We start from the raw sequence: 11,191 nt of genomic DNA on the forward strand, positions 1-11,191 counted from the left end.
TGTGCGTATCATGAATGCTTGGTCATGTTGGATTTGTGAGAATCTACTGAATCTACTGGTACCTTGTTTCCCATGTAACAATAATAAGTATACTCAAAACCTGGATTAATCTTTTTAGTCACATAGCACTACTATTATTCTGAACACTACTGTATAAGTCGCTCTCCTTTTACAGCACAAGATTTCTTAGATGACTTTGAGAAGAAAATCGATGACATTACGTTAAACATATCCCAGCATGCCTTAACCGAGCCACTACACCCTCTTATCAAGGTGGGTACCATCACTGAGGTATTACCTAGATTTACAGAATTTGAAGGTATGTCACTATGCGTGCTGACGAAACTTGTAACGTCGACTAAAAGCACAACCTGCTTATTTGATCCCATACCAACAAAACTGTTTAAGGACCTGTGGCCCACTCTTGGCCCAACTGTGCTGGAAATTATTAATCATTAACCTCTGGATCTGTTCCTAAATCTTTCAAATCTTCAGTGATTAAACCATTACTTAAGAAATCTAATATTGACCTTAGTGTATTGAAAAACTATAGGCCGATATCAAATCTATCATTTTGTTCTAAAATTCTGGAAAAAATGGTTTCACAGCTGCTCCTGCACCACCTTACTGAGAATAATCTTTTTGAGCCACTGCAGTCTGCTTTTTAAAAATATCATTCCACTGAGACAGCTCTCACTAAAGTGGTAAATGATTTTCTGCTTGCAATGGATTTGGACACCACTACGGTTCTGGTGCTATTTGATCTTACTGCTGCGTTTGATACGGTGGATCACCATATTCTACTCAATAGGCTGGAAAATCATTGGGAATGCCCTTGCATCGTTGACATCATACCTGACCAGTTGTTCTCACTGTGTTTTTTACTACAACACTACCTCTAACCTTAGTGACATGAAATTTGGGGTTCCACAGGGATCTGTCTTAGGCCCCCTGCTTTTGTCCCTTCATTTAGCACCCCTTGGGCGCATATTGCGGCGTTTTTGGATTACCTTTCATATGCTGATGATACTCAGTTATACATGCTGATAACAGCAAGGCCTGGGTGTCAATCAAACATTTTCGATACCAATACCTTCACTTTGATACCGGTTCCTGAACGATACTTTTTTCAAGACCAATTTTATAAGATCAATTCTAACAAAAAGAAAATGACATTTAACATAGTACAAATCTTGAGTTTTATTTTTCAGCTTTGGTAATTTTGCACTCCAAGCAGTTTTCTTACAGAAAAATAAACAATAATTCCCAGTGCAAAAGAACACTTAAACACTGTATTTTCATCAAAAGCCTTTCCTTTCAGACCTTTTGGCATGAATGTCACTCCATGCCACTGAGCTCAGCTGCTGCATGTCAGCGCAGGATGTCTGATTTTGGGAGCAAAAACATTTTTGATCGATTGCAGTTTGTTTGTATTACAACATTTGGAAAGAGGTATCATTTGATTTAAAGGGCGACTCGCTTTGAAGTTATTTATTCCAACCGGACTCTTTCTAACATGACTCGTGTCCGCAGAGAGCCGCGCAGCATTTGGAGCTGTATGAACAGAACTGAGGAAGATTCTCGTTTCTTTCGTGCAACAAGACAGTAGTCCCAGTTAGTGACTTTATCTGCACAAAAGTGACTCATGATTGACATATTTTAATGGCTCTGAGAGGAGTTAAGAAGCGGATTTGCCCCTTCTGAAAGCCAGCAAAGCAAAGAACCGAAGCAGCAGGTCGGAACAGTGCTTCATTGCTTCAAAGCGATGCACGTCGTTGATACTCTCAGATGAAGCGGAGTCTGGTGGTTTTGAATTGAGATTTTGAATCTGGCTGCTCGTGCTCTGTAACGTCCACAGGCGGACTTGAATGCTGAGAGGAGGATGGCTGCAGACTGCTCTTGTTGCACGTGATTAACCTCTGGGTACCGAATGTTGGCACCGAAAGATGAGGCATGTTTTGTTACTCTGTACTACCGAAGCATTTCAGTCGGTACCACAAAAGAACTGAAGTTTGGTACCCACCCCTAATAACGGCTGGTAATCTCATCCACATAAAATCTTTAGAGGATTGCCTTTCGTTAGTGAAAAGCTGGGTGTCCCTACGTTTGACCCTACGTTGTCCTTTGATCTCCACATTAGAGATATTACGAGGAGTGCTTTCTTCCACCTGCAAAATATAGCGAAAATTTGTCCCGTCCTGTCTATGGTTGATGCTGAGACCCTGATTCATGCATTTGTTTCTTCTAGATTGACTACTGCAATGTTCTATTTTCTGGTTTACCACAGTCCAGCATTAGGGGTCTCCAGTTGGTTGAAAATGCTGCTGCCAGACTTTTGACATGAAGCAAAACGTTTGACCACATTTTGGCGTCTCTTCACTGGTTTCCTGTCCCTGTGAGATCAGATTTTAAGGTTCTGTTAGTAACCTATAATTTTATTCATGGACTGGAACCTCCCTACTTAGTTGACCTAATTAAACCCTACATACCAGCCAGGGCTCTGCGTTCTCGGGGTGCATGATTACTTTTTGTCCCTAGAATGAATTAAAAGTCTGCAGGCCACAGAGCTTTCTCTTATCGTGCACCTGCTTTGTGGAATGATCTCCCTACATCAATAAAACAGTCAGATTCTACAGAGACTTTCAAGTTCAGACTTAAGATGCACTTATTTTCCGTTTTGTATGACTAGCATGCTGGCATAGTATGCTACTGTGCTTCCTGCCTTTTTAAATATTTTTATTGGTAAGAGTGGGTCGCAGCCCCAGTTTTATCTAAAGTCTGGGTCTTTTAGTGAAGTGGCTGGCGGTCACCTTAGTATTACTTGTGTTTTTCTTGTTGCTTAACGCTGACAAATTGTACTTTATTTGTAGTCTTTCTGCTGCTCGATTCTGTCCCCCCCTCTCCCATCCCTCTCTGTTTGAGGTGCGGCTCCATCCAGAAGCGGGAGTGGGTGTCTTCTTCTGCAAGCCTCCCGTCCTGGATGCTGACATGGACTCCTAAAATTTCCTGTATATTGTTTTGTGAATTGTGTCGGTAGCATGGCCCAAGCAGAGGTTCACCTCTTTGCATGGGTGTAACGATAAACAGAAATCAAGGTTCGGTACAGTATGGGAACAAAATGCAAAACCTAAATTTGCTTGTTGTTTAAACCAAGAATTTATAGTAACATTATACAAACAGGAAAATAAAATAATTGCAAAGTCCTGCCGGGTAATAAGTTAAATAAAATGTTCTCAAATAAATAACAAATGTATGAAATATTATAAAAAATAAATTCCTTGTAAACAGCTTTTAACAAAACCTTTCCACGAGTAAAGTGCAGCACAACGGTTCCAGCATGAAGCCCTGATGAATTTTATTCAATATTCAGATTTTTTGACAGAAAAATTAACTTGTCCAAAACTGTCACACTCTATAAGGAATTTTTAAAGAGAATTAATGTTAAAGAATCCCTTTACTTTTGTACAATTTTATTTTCTATCTCTTTCTATTAACTTCATTTATTAATATATCTTTTTAAATAAAGTTTTGAAAACAAAAACATTGTGGGAGAGGCAAAAAACTGAATAAAACCATCTTAAAACTATTTAGAACCACAAATAAACTTGGTTTGTTTATTGATTTGCCATTAAAATTGGCCATCACTTTAATCAAATCACATCAAATTAAATAACTTCTCAAGGCCAGGGCTTCTCAAAGTCTTGTGACTATTTACAGCAAACAAGGTCAGCAGGCTGAGCGAGGCTGAGTGAGGCTCCTGCAGGCAGCGCTGCAGAGGAGGGAGAGACCCGCTGCGGCTCGGTGACATCAGAGACTTTCAATTGCCAAACATCAGAAAAGTCTCAGTAACGGCAAGAAAAGTAGCTAGATTTGCCGCTAGTAGCTTTTGAGAAAATAAGTTTTCAAGAGGGTTTGGAAAGTCACCAGATTTAGCAAGAAAGTCGCTAAGTTGACAACACCAAATGTAAACACACGCAATGTGAACTCACCTGTGCACAGCCTTATACCGAACCAAACGTCCTGTACTGAAACTGTTCAATAGAAATACATGTATCGTTACATCCTTATCCCTTTGAGTCTGGCCTGCTTGAGGTTTCTTCCTCAGATCATCAGAGGGAGATTTTCCTTACCACTGTCACCTGTGTGCTTGCTCTTGAGTTTGGTAAGGTTAGATCTTACTTGTATGAAGCATCTTGAAGCAACTTTGTTGTGATTTGGTGCTATATAAATCGAATATAGAATAGTCCTTTTTTTTTTTGGTGACCAAATTTTTTATATTCCAACTTTATGACAATCATAAACGAAGCAACATCATGACACCAAAACTGAATAAGCAAAACAAACCCAAACATGCCCAGGACAACCACATTAATAATGCCACAAAATAATCACAACAAAAAGCTTTCAAATCAGCCACTACTCTGTTCCACAGAGCAATGGTTTCTTCCTTCGCATTGTGTACACATGCACTGGATAACTCTTGATATGCTACATCAATGAAAGACAAGACCTACTGACTGAGACAGAGAATGTGGGGGTTTCCACCTCACTGCAACCATCCTCTTGGCAGCAGTTAGACTGGCAAGGAGGACCTTTTCTTTTATGTAATGTAAGTTGAGACATCATTCAGCAACAGAACCACAGGTGACAAGGGAACATCAGCGTGTAACAGCATGGACAAACTTTTTCTTACTACTTCCAAAAAACCAAACACACCTGGACACTCCCAAACCAGATGGAAAAAATGTACCCACAGTTTGTGTGGCACAGAGTGCCGTTTGGGTAAACTTTAAGCTTCATACTGTAGACTTTACAAGGCATCATATATGTCCTGTGAAAGAAGTTCAGATGAAATTGTTGATGATCATGGTTCCTAGAAGAATAGAGCACAGAGTCCCAAACCGCTTCCCCATCAAAATCAGGAGGCAAATCAGGAACGTCGGCTCTCCAACAAGCGTCCAGCTGCAACGGGACATACATCTCCTCCAGAATGTGCACATAAAGTGTAGAAATGAGATCCTTAGATCCATGAGTGCTATTCATCAGTGTAAGGAATTGGTGGTCTTTAAGTGGGGTCTGCCATGGTACCCCAAAAGTTTTCATGGCAGTTCTCAACTGAAGATATCGTAACATTGCCTACACTGGGCCAATTTTATGGAGCACTTATTGATCAGAATACCTTCATTGTTAAAGATTGGAGAACATGGATTCTAGCTAGATTTGATCCCACATGCTTTTTCAGCACAACGCCAGACTGCAGTAGTATGAGATAAGATGGGACCAAACCGAGTCATACATGTATTCAGAGGAACATTAGAAAATAGAATTTCTTTAAGTTTTAATGGGCCTGCCAGTGATTCCTCCAGTGAACGCCATGCCACTTCCACTGAATCATTATACCATGCCATCAAAGGTCACAATGTGAAAGCCCGATGGTAAATTTTAAAGTTTGGGAATGATGAATCCCCTGCCACCTACGGCGCAAGCAGGGACGTTTTGCCTTATATATAAATTTAGTGATCACTCTCTGTAATCTATCCCAATAACGAAATGAAGGCGGGAGTGGAAACATAGAACTCAAGAAGTTAATACGAGGGAGCACATTCATTTTGATAATAGAGACGCTCTCTAAGGGAATTGGGCAGAGGACCATCTTTTTAAATCAGCTGCAATCCTGGATAAGGCACTTGCGTAATTATTTTTAAAAGCAAGAGTGCAGAGAAGGAGAGACCTCAAACCCAAGATATGTGAACTGTTTAACACCAGGGATGCCCATATAGTCCATGGGCTAGGGTGGGTTAAAGTGCACCCCCCCCGGACTCATCGCCATTGGTGTTTTTTGATGCTCTAGGGTATATAAAAGAAGACTAAAGACGTTAACAGTGAAAATTTAGATTTTTGGGATGCAACCACCCTTCTGATAGAAATTCTAGAGTAACCCTCAAGACATTACCCAAAAATGCAAAAATGTGTTTTTTTTTTTGTTGTTTTTTTTTAACCTAACATTGTAGCTTCCTCATACCTTTATTGTTAACAGCAGGAATAAAATGTTGATTTGCCTCTATGTGGACACCTTTTGGATGTACAAAACAAACTAAATTTAAAAATCTCATCTACTTAAGACAGTAGCTGTTTTACAAAGTACTGTCTATTCGTTAACTTATAGTTGCAGTTTTGACAAAAATATAACCCAAAAGTTTTTTGGCAGCTACTTGTACCTACAATTTGGGATTTTATTGACTTTAGGTCTGGAGTACAATGTCTTGGGAACAATTTAAGCCATCAGTGACTTTCCTGTGATGTATTTTGACACATTTACAGCCAATATGCAAACCACACACCCATTCTGGTTTTTACAGTAAACTATTATATCACAAATAAGCCTATTTAGGTAAATTCTGGTATAAACTTTTTATTACTGCTGTTCTGATCACTTTAGAAATGATAAAACCATTCAAATGAAAAGCATTTATCAACAAATTAAATATGGCTGCCATGTAAATACAGATTATTATATTGACAATAGCTTTTAATAGACAGAGGTTCTGTGTGACATCCTGACAATAGAGCATTGTTTGCATCTCTTACTCTAAACACTATGCTGCCCACAATTAGTGAATACAGCTGCATAAAAGGTTACTGAACAAAATGCTATGGTAACTATAAAAAATAGAACATAATTATTATACAGTAGTTACACATGAATAAAAGCATGTCTTGGGAAAAACTACATTAATCATAAAGTCATCATATGCCTCTTCTTGTGCCTGGTCAATATCTTCATCAGAGTCACTAGTGTTTTCATCAATATAAATGTCTACAAGACGTTTTGGCAGTATTTCCTCATCAGTCCACAGAGGCTCCAAATGCTCATCTTTTATCTCCCAGCTGTTTGCTTCAGAAGGGGTTGGTAATTCAGGCAATGAAATGTGACTTTTTCCAAATGCCAACTTGGTAGTTTACCCTCTTTACATGCTGCCACAGGCTACTTTGGCAGGGAGGAAGTGAGCCTCTGTGGACTGATGAGGACATACTGAACATAGTCAAAATATTAGGGATAGATTGGGCTGACTCTACATAAAAAAACAAAACAAAACAAAAAAAACATCAGCCACATACAAAGAAACACTGTTTAGTGTCATTTACTATTACAGGGGCAATGTTATTGGACAAATTATTTGGGCCAGACGCTCCAAAGAAAGTACAAATAGGAGAGGGCTTAAAGGACAGCCCTGTCTGGAACCCCTGGTTATGTTGAAAGCAGAAGAACATATTTTACCTTTGAGCACCAGAGCTGGTGGATTGCTGAAAAGTACGTACTTTGATCATGTTTATAAAGTCGCATCCTCATATTTTCTGATGAGTTCCTTGATTTAATGAAGCCCGTCTGATCACAATGCACCAATTTGGTAATTAAAGGCTGGAGCCTACAAGCCAATAACTTAGCTAATATTTTAATGTCTGCATTCAAGAGGGATAGTGGCCTGTAACTTGAACAATCCTGGGGGTCTTTAGCTTTCTTAAGAAGGAGCAATGTTATTGCTGTATTAACATCTCTTAAAAAAAAAAAGAAAAAAAAAAGAGGCTTGGACCGTTTCAAACATCAGGGGGCCTAAATGATCCCAGAAAGTGAGATAAAACTCAGGAAGAATCCCATCCAGGCTGGGAGATTTACCATGGCTCATAGCTGAAGCTGCCTCTTTAAGTTCAGTGAGTGTAATTGGGCAGTTTAATTTCGGCAGGTCTTACTCTAACAGATGCGCATCTTTAAGAAAATCTGCGCAAGCCTGTTCATTATATGTTACTTCAGATTTGTATAATTTAGTATAGAAGGAGCGAAAGTATAATTAACCTGTACAGGCTCCATCAGAATTTGGTCGTCAGTGGATCTAACAGAAGTGCTATCAGAGAAACGCTGGTCCGCCTTCAGCTGAAGTGCGAGCAAGTAGCTCAGTCTGGCCCCATTAAACTAAAGTTGTCTGGTTTTATGTATTAAAAGTTCTGCACAGGGCAAAGGGCAGCCCTGGCTGCCCTTTGCCATTGTGCAGAACACCTCCGCCAGGGCTGCCCTTTGTCACCGATTCTGTTCATTATTTTTATGGACAGAATTTCTAGGCGCAGCCAGGGTGTAGAGGGGGTCTGGTTTGGGAACCACAGAATCTCGTCTCTGCTGTTTGTGGACGATGTGGTTTTGTTGGCTTCGTCAAATCAGGACCTTCAGCGTGCACTGGGGTGGTTTGCAGCCGAGTGTGAAGCGTCCGGGATGAAAATCAGCACCTCCAAATCCGAGGCCATGGTTCTCGACCGGAAAAAGGTGCTTTGCCCTCTTCAGGTCGGTGGAGTGTCCTTGCCTCAAGTGGAGGAGTTTAAGTATCTCGGGGTCTTGTTCACGAGTGAGGGACGGATGGAGCATGAGATCGATAGACGGATCGGTGCAGCATCTGCAGTGATGCGGTCGCTGTATCGGACTGTCGTGGTGAAGAGAGAGCTGAGTAGGGGGGCAAAGCTCTCGATTTACCAATCGATCTACGTTCCGATCCTCACCTATGGTCATGAGATTTGGCTCATGACCGAAAGAACGAGATCGCGAGTACAAGCGGCCGAGATGAGTTTCATCCGCAGGGTGGCTGGGCGCTCCCTTAGAGATAGGGTGAGGAGCTCGGTCACTCGGGAGGAGCTCGGAGTCGAGCCGCTGCTCCTCCACGTCGAAAGGAGTCAGTTGAGGTGGCTCGGGCATCTTTTCCGGATGCCCCCTGGACGCCTTGCTCGAGAGGTGTTCCGGGCACGTCCCACTGGGAGGAGGCCCTGGGGAAGACCCACGACACGCTGGAGGGACTACATCTCTCGGCTGGCTTGGGAACGCCTTGGGGTTCCCCCGGAGGAACCCCAAGGCGTTCCCAAGCCAAGCTGCTGCCCCCGCGACCCGACTCCGGATAAAGCGGAAGAAAATGGATGGATGGATGGATGGAGGTTCTGCACAGTCTTTATGAATGTCATTAATTCATTTTTTAACTAGCTCAAGAGTCAAGGCGTGTGGCGTTATTCCGAATAAAACCTTTAACGACATCCCAGAGAATCCTTGGATCATTGACAGACCCTTTGTTAATATTAATAAATATGGTAAATTCAGAGATGAACTGCATTCTGAACTCTTCACTACGGAGGAGCAGTGGTGGGCACAGCTAACCAAAAATTTAGGTTCGATAGCGATAATCCACTAACTGAAAATTTAGCTTTTGTAAAGCCAAACCGATAAACCCCTAAAAAATTTAGCGGAAGTTACAGATAAAAGCTAAACCGATAACTTTGAGTATTGACTTAAGTACACGAGCAGCTACTGACACAACAAGAAGCCAGCGCTTCTGTCTCAGATCAGCCTTCTCTCAGCAAAAGACCTGGTGACCACAGACAAAGGAAAGGAAGGGGGAGGAAAAAGATTAATTTATTTTCACACCATACAGACTCACTGGCATAATCACACAAGTCATGCACAGACAGACAGTTTTGACTTATGGTTAAAATTTTAAACTAATTCCAGACAAGTTATTGAAATTGCCATGTCATTTAATAAAGTGCAAATATTAGCTATATGTTTTAATGTTAAAGTAATGGACTTATTTTGAAGGTTTTAGCATTTAGACACACTTGCCGCAATGCATTATGGGTAAATTAGTTTCCTGAGATGAGTGATTGGCTGGTCGGTATAACACACAACTTACTGAAACGTGTGATGGGTTTTACAAATCTGTATGTGTAAATATGTATTTTTTTTATTTGTAAAAAAAAAAGAGGCCATTTGAAAACTGAAAATTCTGTTTAAGTGGATTCAGCACTTTTAGTGAATGTGTGGCAATTGTATTCACTAGATGGCAGTGTTCATGGTAGTATGAACAACACTGCTGACAGCACCCTGGAGTAGACCTTACCAGGGAGGCTGAGCAATGTCATGCCCCTGTAACGGGCATACACTCTCTAGTCCCCCCCTTTTTTAAATTAAATATGGGCACCACCACCCCAGTTTTCCACTCCTTAGGCACTGTCCCAGACCTCAACGCAGTGTTACAGACGTCTCATCCAAGACCATTCCTCTACCACCAGAGCCGTCAGCATTTCTGGATGGATCTCAACGCCTGCAGAGTTGTTTGTTGACTTCGGTGACTTCCACCAGGGAAATTGATTATAATCCCCATCAGCTTCTGCCCCTACTATAGAGGGTGCTCCAGTTTGATACAGGAGTTCCTCAAAGTGTTCTTTCCAGCGCCGGATTACATCCTCAGTTGAGATTAATAGAGTCCCATCTTTACTGTAGACAGCTTGGATGGTTCCCCGTTTTCCCCTCCTGAGGTGCCTCACTAATTTACCCATAATGCATTGCGGCAAGTGTGTCTAAATGCTAAAACCTTCAAAATAAGTCCATTACTTTAACATTAAAACACATAGCTTGTCCACTTGGGCTTACCACGTCTGTCCAAAGTCTTCCCTACCCTCTGATTCAACTCACCACCAGATGTTGATCAGTTGACAGCTCTGCCCCTCTTCACTTGAGTGCCCAGAACATGAAGCCTCGGATCAGATGATGATAACAAAATTGATCATCGAACGTTGGTCTAGGGTGCTCTGGTACCATGTACATTTGTGAGCATCCTTATGTTCGAACATGGTGTTCATTATGGACAGTCTGTGATTAGCACAGAAGTCCAATAACAAATGACCGGAGGGTTTAGATCAGGGAGGCTGTTGCAGGTGTCTGTCATTGCCACGTGTGCATTGATATCCCCTAGCAGAACAATAGAGTCCCCCATCGGAGCCCTGTAAAGGATTCCATTCAAGGACTCTAAGAAGGCCAAACACTCCAAACTGCTGTTTGGTGCATACACACAAATAACCATCAGAGTTTTGCCCCCTGCGACCTGAAGGTGCAGGGAAGTGGCCCTCTCATCTACCGGGGTAAACTCCAATGCAGCAGCACTCAACTGGGGCCTCGTGAGTATTCCCATGCCCACCCAGCGCCTCACACTCTGGGCAACTCCAGAGAAGAATGAGGTCCAACCCCTATCAAGTAGAATGGTTCTGGAGCAAGAGTCGAGGCCCACCAGATCTAAATGGTAATGCTCAGCTCCCGTGCAAGCTCCGGCTCCTTCCCCCACACCAAGGTGAAGTTCTGCACCCCCAGAGCTAGCCCCTGCCACCA

Source organism: Thalassophryne amazonica, chromosome 18, assembly GCF_902500255.1.
Source record: "Thalassophryne amazonica chromosome 18, fThaAma1.1, whole genome shotgun sequence".
Taxonomy (NCBI): domain Eukaryota; kingdom Metazoa; phylum Chordata; class Actinopteri; order Batrachoidiformes; family Batrachoididae; genus Thalassophryne; species Thalassophryne amazonica.